General features: G+C 36.7%; 1 pseudogene; it reads right to left on the bottom strand.

The window, feature by feature from the left end:
• Nucleotides 1-2,924: 2,924 nt before the first annotated feature.
• Nucleotides 2,925-3,074, bottom strand: LOC117181785 (annotated as a pseudogene).
• Nucleotides 3,075-6,152: the final 3,078 nt, after the last annotated feature.

Below are 6,152 nucleotides of genomic sequence, written 5' to 3'. Positions count from 1 at the left end.
GGTAACAAGATGAGAATTGAAAGCAAACTGAATGTTAAATCAAAAAGCATGAAAGAGGGAGCTCTTCTTAATATTTTGACACCAAAATCATGTCGATACATCCTACCGACTGCGAGTAAAGCCACCCACGCTTTAACTTGACAGACTGTATGTAAACCGAAAAACCTTCTTGCTCCCACAAAAATATATCTCTTACAATAAGTTTAAGTCGACAGCGTAGCACCTGCCTGTGACCGTTATATATACACAATATCTACTTATTTATAATAACAATCAATTGTCAATATCATTTATATAAAATACTCAGAATCTATAAATTATCTTTATCATAAATGTATTCTTCGAATATCTTCTCGCTCGGAGGAACAATTATCGATTAGTAAAGAGTTATCCGAAACACCCAACCATACCGACCATAGATACATAAACCACTTTAATTATATATACGAAGACTGAGTTATTTATAAATTGATCTTTTAATATCTTATATTATTAATCACCATCATCAACCATTATTAATTATTATTGTCATGAACATTTAATATTTATATTCTGAATCATATTGTACATTCTATGTCAAATTCTAAGAAATATCAAGTAATACCAATGTGAATCATGTGAATGCACGGTCACTGACGTCATAACCAATCAGAAGGAAGCAAGCCTCACGAAAGAACACGCGAGGCCCATCTACTATGGCCCAATTGGTGAAAAGGCCATAAACGTCATAATGATATGTGGTCTTCGACTACCCCTCAATAGAATGCATTGCAAGGATCAGCGCGTGGCCTCCCACCTACGCAACATTTCAAGATCTGTGTCATCATGCCATAAATCAATGTCAGAAAATGGTCCACCAAAGGACTATTTTTTCCTCCTCTGATCAGATTTCTGCCTATATATACCCACTTCTTGAAGGGTTAAGAAAAGTATATTTCTACCATCGTACCGCTGCGTAACAACTCTCCGGAAGTTTATAAACAGTTTATTTCTACCGCTGAAATACAACTCTCCGGAAGTTTAAGAACAGTTGTTGAATCTCTGAAGAAGAAATGTGCGGAATTTAAAAAAAAAAAACAAAGATTAGATTCAGTGAAACCATTGAACTGAGGACAATATCATTTACCTCAAAATAAATAACTTCAACATCAGTTGGATTTGAACTCTGTGAACCCCCTTTAACAACCAAGAAAGCCCTCCTAAAAAACACACCATCAACCTATTGTACACTTATACAATAGGAAAAGAAGGGACCAAGTTTACGAACCGAGTCCCTGACCACGATTCTTCAGCTTCAACAAAGGGGCCTTATTCCAAGCGGGAATAAAATCAAAATCTTTGGTAAGTTTGGGAAAATATTATTACTATCCTTTATTTCTTTTTTCAATGTTATCTAAAAAACTCTTCACTAAAGTCTTTTCCTTTTTTTTAAAGGGTGGACAATAAGACGAAGTTTCTCAAAATATTCTGGAAGTTCCATGGTGCATATGTTGAATTAAATAAAAATATACTCACGGATATCACACATGTAACTTGGTTTTAATAAATTATAATTGCATATCTTAACCCGTTCTAAATGAATGATTCAATCATCTCAGCCTTTCACTGTGTTTGTTCCTCAATCCATGCTTTCTAATTTTAAACAAAATTAGAATCAAGAAAGGAGGAAGTAGGGTAAGTTTAGCTAGAATTATTTTATAGCAGGGTAAGAGCCTCTCATCTGAGATGTAACAATAATTTAGAGAATAAAGTATTTAACCAAAAATGATCTAAACATTTCTTACAAATAGTTTTTTGATAGAAAGCGGAATTTCTGTTTCAATTAAAGAGAAGCAAGACAGAAACAGTCATTTGTTTTTTAAAACGACCCTACATACGAGCAAAAAATTATTCGACATAAATGGTGCACGAAAAATAGACCGAAAAATTTCCTAAAAATTATTTCTGGATATCGAGCGCGAAGGGAGAATGTGCCCGTGCAGAGGGCATATTTTTTGAATATGGTTGGTTTTAAAATAAGTACAATCTGATAATCCTGAAAGAAATTACACTGGCGTGAAGGTGAAGAAACGCATGAAAAAGTAAAAACGTCAGGGTTTTCGAATTATTTTTCCCCAGGGTGATAGAATTGTCTTTTTAAAAATAATTCAGCAATTAAATACCGTGAAATCGAATTATTAAATTTTTTAAATTAACAATTGCATCTTTCCAAGCTGTGTCAAATTCATAAAGCGCGCACCTCGAACGAAAAATGTTGAAAATTCTCGGAAGCTACTAATATTTTCTACTAAAACTTTGCACGTGTTCGGATTCATCGGGATAATTTATCTTCCATGTTCGCGGGTGATCTCGGTTCGTGCGCCCCTGGGTGGGGCCTAGGGGTGGGGGAAGGGAACACAGTCCTGCTATACCATGACTCGAGTCAACACCCCTCTGTCGCGCTCAGATTTTACAAATTATGTAACGGTTACGTAATTGTGTTATCGGTACCAGTACCCAGAAAACATGGTTACAGAACAGATCTGTAACCGTTCTAGAACAGAAAAGTACGTGTTCTAGAACAGGTTACGAACATGCGAGTATTTATGTCATCCCCCATACGCTAGAACAATTCTGTAACAGTTATAGAACGCTGTGACAAACGATCTGTAATATTTCTAGAACAATTCTAGAACTCAATTGCAAATGTTGTATAACAAATCTTTAACAGATCTAGAACGCTGTGACAACCGATTTGTAACAATTCTAGAACTTTGGTACGCTTTATTATGAAAAATCTAGGAAGATTCTATAACAGTTCTATAACAATTCTATAAAAGTTCTAGAACAGTTATTTATCAAATCTGGAACAGTTTTATGTACCTCTCACGGCAATGGGATATGCCGGGATATTCTATTTAACCCTATTTATGGATATATTTTGATCCGGTATTGCGCGTACGCAGTCCCGACTAACAAAAATTATACGTCCGAGATATCCACCTTCGGGATACTCGCAAGCGATAGCACGACCATAGTGTTAGCGAAGTAATCTTTGTTTGTAATTTCTTCTAGAACCCACTTGTAATAGGGTTCTAGAACTTCGATATAATACTGTTAGGGCACAGTTCTAAAATAAAATTGAAACAAATATTATAGAGCGTCTGTGATCAGTTTCTTCTAGAACACTTCCATAGCAACTGTTACAAAACAGTGCTGCCACATAGTTCGAGAACAGATCTGTCACAATTTTGTCACAATCTTCTAGAACGCTGTTAGCTTTTTGTTCTAGAACAGCTCTGTCACCATCTTGTAACAATTGTCATAGAACACAGTTCCTTTTTTGATCTAGAACAGTTACAGAACGTGTTTGCTGGGTAATAGTTTCTAGATATCTTGCTCTTTCGAGCAAGGTATATTAAATGGGATTAATTTATTAACAAATAGGAATTGTTGAATTAGCTCCCCGGTACCCCCGGCACTGCTAGATCCAGCAAATAACTTTGGTAAAAAGAAACCAAGTGCGTCAGCGCAGAAGCGTGAGGACGCTTGCATCAGGTGAAATGACAACTTTCTGAACGAGGTAACCCAAGAATTCCTCTGACGTGAGCCATTATATGAAACAAAAGAAGGGCCGACAAACATTAGTTAAAAAATTGTTAATATTTTTCACAAAACTATCATTTTTACACTAGCATATCCAGCTCGAAGGAGCAAATGTTTTTTTAACAATATCTATTTGCTGGATCTAGCAGTGCCAAAAAATTATGTGTTTAAATCCCGGGAATTCACTCGCGTACCGGAAAGTCTTATTTGTCAAGAAAAGAATACCATTTATTATACCATGCTCCTTCGAGCAAGATATCTTGAAACTATTAACTTGTGCCGATAATGAAATTACGTAACTGTTCTGAACAGCATGGTTAAACTTGGCACTAATCCCGAGAGCACTTTCATTTTGCTTTACATTGAAAACTCTATTTTGGAAAACATTTTTATTCTCTTCTATAAAATTGCCAAAATGTTTGATAGGCCGACTTGTCAGGCTACCTGTTAAATATCAGAAATAATCACTTCCAACTGAAAACTTTAATTTTTTCTTATTGATTATTTATAAACTAAATACGATGCAATATTTTACATAAATTCTTATTTTAGACGCTTGAACTTGTCAACTATGAAATTAAAATATTCATATATTGAGAAATTTTAATTTCAATTGCAGCATTGAAATTGCTTTTTACTTAATGCCGTATGAATTAAAAAATTACAGAAATGATAATGAATGCGTTAATAGCGGCACATCCAAATTTTTAAAGTTTCCAAAATAACTAAAAAGCAGGCTTATAGGTAATGAGAAAGCGGAACCTTTTTATCTGCACAGCTTTTTCTCCCATACTTCTTCTTAATAGGAAAAATGAAAAACTCAAAAAATTCCGACTCCAAAATCAATTAGTTTTTGAAATGTAAAACGTTGTAAATTCGCCAAATATTTTTCAAATAGTTTCAAACTTTTTTAGTACATTGATACATAGAAAAAAGAAAATATCGTAAAATAGTATATTGCAAATTAATATTTATATTTATTATATATTATGTATACATACACACATATATATTAATATTTATTTAAAATTTCAATTTATTTCCAGAAAAATGGGACCGGGCAATAACTAAGTTTTTATGAATTCGCCGAGAAAAAGTAACAAGGAAACTTTCAGTTTCAAAGGACCCACAGCGAAATGTTTTCTTCTGAGTACAAAAGGAAGAATTCTGTAATTTTTTAATTTATGCGGTATATTTCACATGATCTTCACAAATGCAGTCTCCGTGACGATGGTAATAATTTTGAAAATGCATATATAGTTAATGTATTGTTTTTTCATATTAATCTTTTAAAGACAAATATTAAAAATTTGGATATCACGAAACGAAATGAAAATAAATTGCCCAAAAATGAGATAAGCTATTTCGATACTATCATTTACTCAATTATCAGATATTTCAATACAAATATCACCTAAAGCTTTAAAACAAAATCTGAAAACTTGAGAACAAGTCCCGGACAATGACAGGAACGACAAGAAAAATTCTGTAAAGAAAATTGCTGCAAAAAAAGTTTCTCCAACAGAAACAGTTGTGAAAAATGTTTTCATCGATAGAAATGCTATGAAACCTGCTGTGAAGAAAATTTTAAATGGCGCTGTAAAATATTCCCTTGGCAAATAGTGAAAAACATTAAAGTAAAAAAACTTTTGTAACTTATTTTTTGTTTGTTCAATGCCAAAAAAATGTTTCCACAGAAATATTTCCATAAAAATTGTTTCTGGTTTTGACTTTTTTTCATTAGACAGATATATAAGAAAATCTGTTACATCTGCATCTTCTATCTCCTAGAAACTACCGTCAAAATAAAATATGCACTTCAACTAAATGAAGCATATCACAATTTTGGTCTTCTTTGCTTTATTCTGTCTTCTACCCCGACGTCTATTCCCGGGGAGGCTAGACTTGTGGGGGAGGGGTAGGAGTACAGTGCGTGGGGGGAAGGGTGAGAGAAGGGATGGAGAAATGACGAGGTGGAATGCTTAACAGCTGAGTGGAGTGGGCAGGGGTGATATCTGGCGTTAGGCCGCGCAGTAATGCTTGTAATCGCGGGACGCGAACGGGGCGGCGTTTAGTGGCGCGAAGCGGCACGTGAGGTAGTGGCGGTCGAGCCGGGTGGTTGGCGCGTGGCAAGCCAACGTTCGAGGGCCTGCAAGCCCAGGGGCGGGTTTGCCTGACTGGTGGGCGGCGGGAGGTGCACCCGCTTGATGTCACCAGACATCAACTTTCGCCACGCAGTCAAACCGTCCATGAGATGGAAAGGGGACAGTAATGGTCGCCGAGTGCGGCATTGGTTTCGTTATGTGTTGGGGGGGGGGGGGGGGGGAGGATTGAGGGAGAGGGAAGGAAGGGAAGATCCTAGGGGGTCCAAGGTGGGGTCCAAGGTGGCTCGCCGACCCGGAGAGGGTGTGGGCCGGCAAGTCCGACCCCGGGGTCCCCACGAGTATGTTCGGAGTGGGAGTGCCAGGCAGAGGCTCGTCACGCGACAGGTCGGGAGAATCGGCCCTCGCGGTGCTGTCGGTCTCTGGTAGAGCTGGCGATAATGGACCGGCGTCGTCCACGCTCGG

Source organism: Belonocnema kinseyi, chromosome 1, assembly GCF_010883055.1.
Source record: "Belonocnema kinseyi isolate 2016_QV_RU_SX_M_011 chromosome 1, B_treatae_v1, whole genome shotgun sequence".
Classification (NCBI taxonomy): domain Eukaryota; kingdom Metazoa; phylum Arthropoda; class Insecta; order Hymenoptera; family Cynipidae; genus Belonocnema; species Belonocnema kinseyi.
This window is presented reverse-complemented; position numbering and strand designations above follow the sequence as displayed.